Below are 10,368 nucleotides of genomic sequence, written 5' to 3'. Positions count from 1 at the left end.
CAACTCCAGAGCAGGAGACTGAGATGGCTGCATCCTGTGAGGTTCCCCACCATGGCCTGGACCGTGCTTCTTCTTGGGCTCTCACTTATGGATCAGGTCAGGGGAGTATACTCTGCAGCCTTGAAGGGCACATAAAATAAAAATCTCAGGGTGACTTGTCTCCCATAACAACAACACCTGTCTGTCCTCTTGGTTTTAGGAGCAGGATCTCAGGCTGTGGTGATCCAGTAGCCATCACTGTCAGTGTCTCCAGGAGGAACAGTCACATTCACCTGTGCCTTTAGCACTGGTTCAGTACTTTAGTACTGGTTCAGTCTCTATGGGTACCAGTCTCTGGCTGGTACCAGCAGACCCAAGGTCAACCTCCTCACATTATTATCTACAACACAAACAGCCATCCTTCAGAGGACCCTGAACACTTCTCTGGATAATAGGGAAAAAAGCCTCTCTCATCATCTCAGGGGCCCAGCCTGAGGGTGAGGCTGACTACTTCTGTGTACTTTATGGGAGCAGTTATAATTACACAGTAACTTAAATAAATGAGTACGTGCAACAAAAATCTTCTCATGGACTCAGAATGACTCAGCCTTAGAGGCAGGAGAGAAAGCAAGGGCAGGGGGTATAGTTAACAGCAATATGAGAAGGGAGGCTCCCTGGCCCCATTCTCCTCTGAAGTGGAGTCATGTGCCCCGATCTTGACTTTCCCACGGTGTGTCCATCTCTCCAGTGTGACTCCCCTCAAACCTGGACTTCCTCTCTTTCTCTGTTTATGTTGGGGAAGGCACTCAGGTCCACAATATACTCACAAACAGTGAGATTCAGTGAGCTCACTGCTCCCTGTGAGATGCTGCTTATTCAAATGACATTAACAAACATGTCCTCATTCAGTATTTTGAGGATGGAGACCAAATCATATTGGGCATTTCTTCATCTGGACACACATGCGCTGGATCCATAGCCCATCTGCTGTTCTGCTCCACATGCCAGATGGTTCTAGTCAGTGTGTAGTAAAGATCATGAAGGAAAAATGTTCAGAAAAGATCAACTGTGGATTCTGTATGAGATAGTTAATGCTCATCTGATATCCATATCCCTCACTTCTTATCTCTTCTAACTTGGCTCATCACTTCATTAACTATGGAAGTGTTTACCTTATTAATAGTATAATTTAAAAACTTCTTGTAAAGTTAATAATAAATTTGTGGTATATTTGTATTTTTTTTTAATTCTGGAAAGCATGCACCTTTTAAGGAACTAGAAAATAAATATCAGAAACTTGGGTCACAGCAGGGGCACAGCCCATGGGTGTTTGTAAACTGACAGTGAGCAGAATGTTAGTCCTGCCCCAAAGTAATTTCCACCCAGAGCTGAGGTTTTGCCAATAGACAGTTTTGCCTTCTCCAGCTCTGCTCAGTGGGGGATCCCTGCTGTTTAATCCCCCAATCTCGCCAGGCTGAGGAACTGACATCTGTGTGTAATGGTGGGGACTCAGAAGCTGTGTTCCCTCTGGCTGGGCAAAGTGTCCTGCTCATTAGTTGGTGGAAGATCCCAGCAGCTGCTTCCTGCCTGGTCCCTCCCAGGGGACACATTCTGAGCCTCCCCCTAGACTCTAATCTGTCTAACATCCAACCTGGACAGCAGCTCATGCTCAGGTTTGAACAGATTATCCAGTAGGAAAATGTTCATAAGAGCAGCCTTTCCCTTTTCACCACTGGAGTTGACAAAATAGGCCTAGCCACACCAGCCTAGCTTAGCACTCAGGACACCTCTGTCCCCATGGCCTGGACTCCTGTCCTCCTCATGCTCCCTTCCAACTGAACATGGCATACACAGACAGTCCTCAGAGAATTGAGTTTGACATGTGCCTCCATCTGATGATAGGAAGCAACTAGAGAGAATGTGGTTGTCTGAGGGGACTGCTGGTGATGGATCATTGGGGATGGAGCTGGAGTGGGAAGCAGATGCTGTAGCTATAGGCCTGACTCCTAGAAGGAGACATGGAAGGGAGGATCAGGTAAGAGAGTCTAGGACTACAGGTCTGTGCATGTCAGCAAGGATGAGGAAGGTCCTGGGACTTCCTGAGTCCATGTGTTCCTGTTGCCAACTAACGGACAATGGGCTTGTCGGTTACCTTGTGTCCTGCCTGCAGGTTCTTCTTGGGGGGAACAATGACAACTTAACTTCCAGGGCCAACACAAATGGCCTTTGCTGCTGCCTGCCATCCTCAGGACAGGGCTGTGCTCTCCTTCTTCTGCCTCTTCCTCCATATGGACCCTAAATTAGATTAAGCTGAGGTGTCTCAGGGCTTTAAAGGCTCTGTTACTTGCATATCTCTGCAGGAATAGAGGCCACTGCCTCTGCCCAAAGCCACTTGCCTGGGAGGGAAGAGCCTGTGGGAAAGGCACCCTTTTTGCCAGTCAGCACCTCTGGGGACATGATGCAATCCTCAAATCATGGAATATCAATCACTGCAGCTCTGTTTGTCTCTGAATTTTTCTAACACCTCTCCACCATTTCACACTAGGGTCACCATGTGACACAGGACAACAGACACCTCATCAGCCGCCCCGCATACACTGTCACCTGACCTCACCCATGTCAGTCAGGGTGTCTCTGTGTCTTTGGGTATCAGTTTTCATCTGCCTAACATTCTGGACCATCCTTCCCTCTCCCATGGCCTGAGAGCCTGTCAGTCACCTCCAGGTGTCCCACCTGGGGTTATGTGACATTTCTCCCTTCCCTTTCCCTGAAGACCTGATGTCCCCAGTCGAGTCTGTGTCCATGGACCCTTCCACCAATAGAGCAATTCTTCTCATCTCTGGGCTGCAGCCTGAGGATGAGGCTGACGATCACTGTGCTGTAGGTCACTGGACTGGGAGCAGCTATACTCATTCACAGTCTCTCAGATAATGAGGTACTGAAAGAAGAAAGCCTTTGTACAAAAATCATGGCTCTTAGTATATTTTTACTGAGAAAATTAAGAAGTGACACATGTGTCTTTTTTCAAGGGTCTGGGCCCAGTCTGTGCTGATGCAGCTGCACTCAGTGTCTGAGGCCCTGGGTCAGAGGTCACTATCTTCTGCACTGGAAGCAGCACCAACATCAGGGATGGTTATCCTGTGAGTTGGTACCAACAGCTCCCAGGAATGACCCCTAAACTCCGCAATTTACTCTCACGGGTCCCACATCCACTCTCTGGCACTAAGCCTGGCAGCCTGGTCCCCTAACCGTTACTGGCCTCCAGGTTGAGGAAAAGGCTGATTGTTATGACTCGGTGTGGGACAGGGTTCTCAGTGCTCACATAGTTCCTCAGTCTATAGGAAAGCGAGTCCAATTCTACCTAAAGAGCATGAAGAGCCAAGCTCCTAGCTGCTTACCTCAGCTGCCTGGGACCTGGCCGCCAGCAGTGGAGGCCGGAGCACCAGGTCTCACAGAAGCTTCCAGGCCTGCACTGGAGACCCGGTGTGGGGGAGCCAAGTGAGTGCAGGCAGTGGAGGTCGGAGAGGGAGGAGGCACCTTAAACACGCTTCTTGAAGACAGAGCCAAACCACCTACAAGGAATCATCTGCAGGAGAAGTGCTTGTTAAAATTTGTGCCTCAGACTGAATCCTGAGGTTGAATCAGTTCCAGCATCTGCAGTTCAAAAAGCACCATGCATGATTTTTATGCACAAATGAAACTGAGGATGATTACATTGAAGAATGCAACACAGCCTTTGAAATCAATAAATTTCAAGGAGAGTGTGGATCACAATGAGCCTCAGGCCTAAGTGGTGACACCTCTTTGGCAGTGTTAAGAGAAGGAAAGACAAGGCCAATGCAGCAGGAGTCTAGCAGTCTGCAATTCACTTGTCATTTCAGCTGGAACTATCCAGAACAGGTTTCTCCACCCTGACATCTGGAAGATGACTTCCAGCATCTCCAGCTGTGACTGCAAATGGACTGACCTTAGCTTGGCCGGCTGCTGTGGACAGTCACTATGCTCCAAATCAATTCCATGTTTCATAAAACCATTTTAGTCACTGAACATCAGCCAGCTTTCCTGACAGCAATGCATCCAACATCCTGCAATCATTTGAGAAGAGAATTCATCAGTCCTTCAAGAAACATTGTGTCTCATTGCTGAGAGCTCAACTGCTGGCTAGGACAGAATTGGAAAGCAATCCTTCAGCACTCTTGATTGCTCATCTGGTAAATTTTATTTGATGCAATTTATACCATGATCACAGCCTGAAAAATAATTTCTGAAGCCCTTATGATGAACTGATTTAAGTAACTTATATTATAATGATAAAATTGAGATTATTTAAAGACTCATCCCCAACAAAGCATTACTCATAAACCTGAGTATTCCTGAGCATAATATTAGGTCAGTCTTTCTGATTTAAATTCACTATGGGTCAGAATTTTCTTACATTTGGTAGTGTGGTCCTTGACAAGTAAAAGATGTCATATGGAAAAAATATAAAACAGAGAAAGACTGAGTAGTAACAACAATCAGGACATAGAAATATTCACTATGAAACTAAATAACTTTGCCTGTCTGCAAAACTCATAGTATAAAACTCCAATCTAGAGCAGTTTTTTTTNTCTGCAAAACTCATAGTATAAAACTCCAATCTAGAGCAGTTTTTTTTTTAATTTCCACTTTATTTTTGTCACTTAGAGCATGTTTTCTTTTAATTTAAATCTTGCTTATTTCAAGTCTTGGGCCTGTGAAATTCCGTTAAGTATATTGTCATATAACCTGAATAATGTTTCTTGAATGTCCTGAAATTTCACTTCTTTGCCTCACAAAATGAGCAAGAATATTGGCTTCCTTGCCAGCAAATGAGTATAACAGAAAGAGTAACATAATTGTAATCAGCTTTTGAAAATGTTAAGTATATATTCTGGGCCAGGTGGAGGAAATAGTTGAAGGAACATTAGTTAGGATGCTTCTGCCAGCAAATAGCAAAATACTGGCTTACTCAATAAGGAAATTTATCTTCTTACTTGAGGTTTGAAAGCAAGGCAGAATTAGAATTCTAATTAAATTAGAATTCCTATCAAATTCTATCAGGAATTGCTATCAAATCATCAAGGAGCCAAAGTCTATTCTTCTTTCTGCTGTGGCAACAACTGCTTGCTGGCCTTTCCTCTCAGGCTTGTATCTTTGTGCTTGCAAGGTGGCCAAAACAATTCAGAACATCTTATAGTCATATGCACGAGGCTACAGGTACATACACACAAACGAGGTATTTTCTTTGCCCATCTCCTCTAAAGAAAGAGAACCTTTTTCCTCAACTCTCCCAAGGGCCTTCCTCTTAGGTTCCTCATCCAGAAAGGCTGTATCACCCCCTGTAATGGCTGAGAGGTCCTATTAGCCAGAAGTAATTGTGGACGCTGGGTGTGGGATTCAGAGAACTGTTAAGTAAGCAACAAACATGTAACTGCCACAAAGCAGAAGACTGTCTTAACTTCAAAGGCTTACAAGTTGCTTATAGCTATAAGACATATAATTTAATTATATTTGTATATCCTGATTTATATTTGCAAAATATCTCAACCATATTAGTTTACTTAGCTGTGACAGGAACCACGTAAAATATATATTACTGCAATCTCTTTTTGTAATTAAGAAAATTAAGTCACAGAATGAAAAAACTATTAAAATTTAAGCTTTCTCGCCTGTCATAGTATAAAAAATCTCATTGCTCAATGACTAGAGATAATAATAATGCATTTGGAGGCAATACACCTTAAATCAGAAGAGGAAAAGCTCTTTTCCATGATATCAACCCTTCTGTAAAACGACTGTTATTGTAGATAGAAAAAAATAAAACAAGTAGCAGATCAGAAGACACTGGAAATTAATGAAATGCTAAATTCTGTGTACTTACTATTAGTGTGTGTAGTGGATTTTTTTAATGAGTATTTTTTCTTATTGAGTTATACCTGATATACAACAGTATATTAGTTTCAGGCATACAACATAGTGATTCAATATTTATATATATTGTGAAATGATCACCGCAATGACTCTCGTTATCAACTATCACCATACATAGTTACAAGTTTTTTTCTTTATGGGTGATGAGGACTTTTAATATCTACACTCCTAGCAACTTTAAATCTGAAAAACAATCTGAAGGGTTTGAAGAGGTGGGGGGGTGGGAGGTTGGGGGAACCAGGTGGTGGGTATTAGAGAGGGCACGGACTGCATGGAGCACTGGGTGTGGTACAAAAAACAATGACTACTGTTATGCTGAAAATAAATTTAAAAAATGATTAAAAAAGAAAGAAAGAAAAAAATTTGGAATAGGGTATTATTAATTATAGTCACCTTGCTGTATATTACATCTCCACGACTTAATTAATTATTACTGAAGTTATAAAAATGGAAATAAAACTTTGTACCTATTGACCCCCTTGGCCTTTTTCTCCCATTCTCTCACCTCCTGCCTCTGGCAACCACCAGTCTGTTCTCTATACGTATGGCTTGGGCTTTGTTATTTTTACATTCCACCTAGAAGTGAGATCATGCAGTATTTAACTTTCTCTTATTTACATTTTATATGCTTTATTTTTAGCTACTGTGTTGGAATCCTTGGATCCCAAGAATACAGGATTCTTGGGGCGCCTGGGTGGCTCAGTGGGTTAAGCCTCTGCCTTCGGCTCAGGTCATGGGCTCAGGGTCCTGGGATTGAGGCCCGCATCAGGCTCCCTGCTCAGCGGGGAGCCTGCTTCCCTTCCTCTCTCTCTCTGCCTGCCTCTCTGCCTACTTGTGATCTCTCTCTGTGAAATAAATAAATAAAATCTTAAAAAAAAAAAGAATACAGGATTCTTATTTTATATACCACTGTTTCCTTGTTTCTGAAACAATCTAGTGGTGTAAAATGTTTGAATAAATGGAGGAGTGAATTAATGAATGAAGTAAGTATTACAGTAAGAAATGCCTATATGTGAACTTTAGTTTCCTCATTACTAAGCACAGTGACTGGTACCTCATAAGTTATTTAAATATTTTTCAGTAATTGAAGGACTAATTAAATGAATGAAGACTATAGTAAATTAAAACACAATGAAATATAATGCATTTTAATAAATTCAGAAGGAACACTGAAGTAAGAATTGGTACATTTGTTTTTCTGAAGTTTCAAAGAAGAAACTACTTGAATATTGGGTTAATTGGCATCATAACCAAGCTCATTAAGATGAAAATAATACTTTCTCTCTAAAATACATTAGGTGTTGTGCCAGTCTTCAGGCCCTTAATAAGTCCTAATTAATTCTGATAAAGAAATGTCAGAGTTACCTTTCAATTTCTCCTCTTGGTTTTTTTTTCCCCAAACATTAGGAAAATATAGCACTGTGGACATTTAGGGAAGTTCTCTTTTGACAAATTCCATTGAACAAAATGGACAAAAGAGGCATCAGAAGGAAACACGGGATGTGACCATCAAGTTCCACATCCAGCCAGCTCTGGTCATATTAAGGGCCAGTGTGGCATCCATGTTAGAAGTTGAATGGTTTGCAAACTTGAGAGGTCGGTCCTACTGAGTGTACCCTTTGTCTGTTTCTTTCTGACTTTATAGCTAACTGAAGCTCTAAAAAAATAAAGCCTAGAATAACTCAAAATCTTGTAAGTGGTATTTTATGAGATTTTGGCTTGATATTGGGGATGTGCTTTTCTCTGAAGTCTATTTTTTACTGAGTGCCTTATATAAGATAGCAAGTGAAAGCTTTCAAATTTTGAAGACACCTGTCTGTCATTTTTCATTATCTTTTTCCTGCTTTTAACATGTTCCTTTTATTATTTTTGAGTTAAGTAATGTTAGGTAAATAATATATATTACCTTCAGTGGTTATTCAGATAGCCCTGTATAAGGAGTTCCTGTCCTGTGTTTCTACAATTCCAGGAAGCACAGACTCCTTCCATCTTAAGAAAGGCAGATAAGAAGAAGTCCAGTTTGGTCAGGATCCAGAGCTCACAGAGGGGTGAGTTGACCCAAGTATCTTTCATAATAAGATCATTAAACATTATGGCATCAAATTACAGCTGTTCGTTTTTCATTTGGGACCCTGAGAGGTGAGTTCTTTAATCCTTAATGGAAATAAGAAGAAGCACACAAACATGATTTCTCAAGGCAGAGAACAAGCTATAAATATGCTGCATGGTATATTTAGTTTTTGTTCCCTTCACTAACTAAAACCTACACATCTTTTTGGCATGCACTGGCCCAGGTCATGTGGGACCATGCTCCAGGGACACTCTTGATAACATCTCAGCCCTATGGCCCTCAAGATGAAATAAGAACTGGACCAGGGCCAATTGCCACATGTCTTATCCATAGAGGCAGGATTTTCTAAGGGTGTCCTAGCAATTTAAGGAAATAAGTTTCATTCTTTTGTTGCAAGAGAGTTTATCACCATGGCTAAGATCACAAGAACCCAGAGCCACCAACCCCTGTGTTTAAAAATGACTATGTCTGACAGTGTTGTTGCAGAGAATAAGTTAATGTCACTCAGGGCTCAGTTATGGCTTGGCTTGTCTGGCTAAGGCAAAAATTGGGGAGATTTAGTTATGGCAGAGTATGTGTGGGAAGAAGAGAGCTAATTGTGACTGCTAGGTAGTAAGGAACATTTTGAGCTTCTCATTTAATCAATGCCTCTAAATTTACTATTCTCAGAATTATTAGTAGACTACTAAATCACATCAAACCATTAAGTTCAATATAAGAAAATTAATGAATAGCAATAAGTTCAATATAAGAAAATTAATGAATAGCAATAACGGTAACTATGATTTGGTTTAATATTTAATTGTGATTTCCATTTGCATTCTAGTCTTTTGACTGGAAAGAAAAATTACCACTCCAAATCAATGAAGGATGTAGATCCCAAAAGATCTTATTCAGTGTTTCTAAATAAATCTGCTTTGTCTCTGCATCAGCCCCCTAATTCTCTTTATTGTTCTAAAGCCCTATCCCACCCCAGGGGGCAAGTGCTAGCTCCATAATGCACCTGACTTTCCTAGTGAGGAAACTGATATATAGAGTGACCTGAACTTTCTTCATTAAATTAAATTTTATCCATATGTTTTATCCGCCATTTTCCTAAATTGTCAACAAACAATTTCCTAATTTTCTTTAAACCATTAAGGAGAGAATGAATGGTTAGTATATTCTTATTCTAGGTAGAAAATATATTTATTTGGAAAAAATAAAAGATACTGTTCTGAAAATAACAATGACAATAATAAGAGTATGTACCAGTGTAAAATATAGTGTGAGCAGGAGGTAAACAGAAAATAGCAAACCAGTGGAGTCAGAGCTTTGATTCTACCATCAATGAGCCAATTAGGGAGGCATGTTGAATCTGTTTTCTCACTTGTAAGTTGGAGAAATAATAACCGAGTTTCTAGTGTTGTTGTGAAGATTAAATATGAGATATCTTGTACAGAAGCATGCACTCTAGTGGAGCCAGTATTCTCCTAGCCTATTCTGCCTCGTTGGCCCCTCTTAACTCTGCCTTTTGTCTAAGGCTTTGTCTTTTATTTAGTTTTCTCCACTTTCTATGTGAAATTCCCACTTATTTCACTATGAATATTTAAGATGTACTCACCCTAACACAAACACTTAAATAGGCTATTGTGCCCCATCATTTAAAGGCTACCTGAGGGGCACCTGGGTGGCTCAGTGGGTTAAAGCCTCTGCCTTCAGCTCAGGTCATGATCCCAGGATCCTGGGATCGAGCATCACATCAGGCTCTCTGCTCAGTGGGGAGCCTGATTCTTCCTCTCTCTCTTTGCCTGCCTCTCTGCCTACTTGTGATCTCTATCTGTCAAATAAATAAAATCTTTAAAAAAAAAATAAAGGCTACCTGAGAAATACCCTTCTCAATGAAATTTTCATAAGTTGAAACTTTAGACATAAGCAATGATTAGAGATATTTCTCTAGCTTCCCTACCATTGCCTGACCCTCAAAGATTTAGAAAGAATCTATATCTGTGGCCTGTATTTCTAACCAAAAGAACGTTGAACATGAGGTATTATAGTATTTTTCAGGAAGCAGTTATCTGAGTATCATCCATTAGCTCTTGTCAGACGACATTTCACTGCAGAGAAAGGTAAAAATTGCTCCTGTGTTGTGGAGACCTTTTGAAAATAGAAGTTTACATAACATCTGGAGAAGTGTAAGAGTTTTGTAGGAACCAAGTTTACATGTGTGACACATTACTTCCACCATATTCCACTGAAGAGAAATTATACATATGGCCACGGGTTATTAAAAACCAATTGGGAAATATATGAAATGTATGTATGAAATGAGATTTTTGAATTTGTATCAGTGTCTCTACCATAAGCATGAGAAAGCATTTGTCAAA

Source organism: Enhydra lutris, unplaced genomic scaffold (genome assembly GCF_002288905.1).
Source record: "Enhydra lutris kenyoni isolate GAN:26980312 unplaced genomic scaffold, ASM228890v2 scaffoldscaffold106, whole genome shotgun sequence".
Taxonomy (NCBI): Eukaryota; Metazoa; Chordata; class Mammalia; order Carnivora; family Mustelidae; genus Enhydra; species Enhydra lutris.
This window is presented reverse-complemented; position numbering follows the sequence as displayed.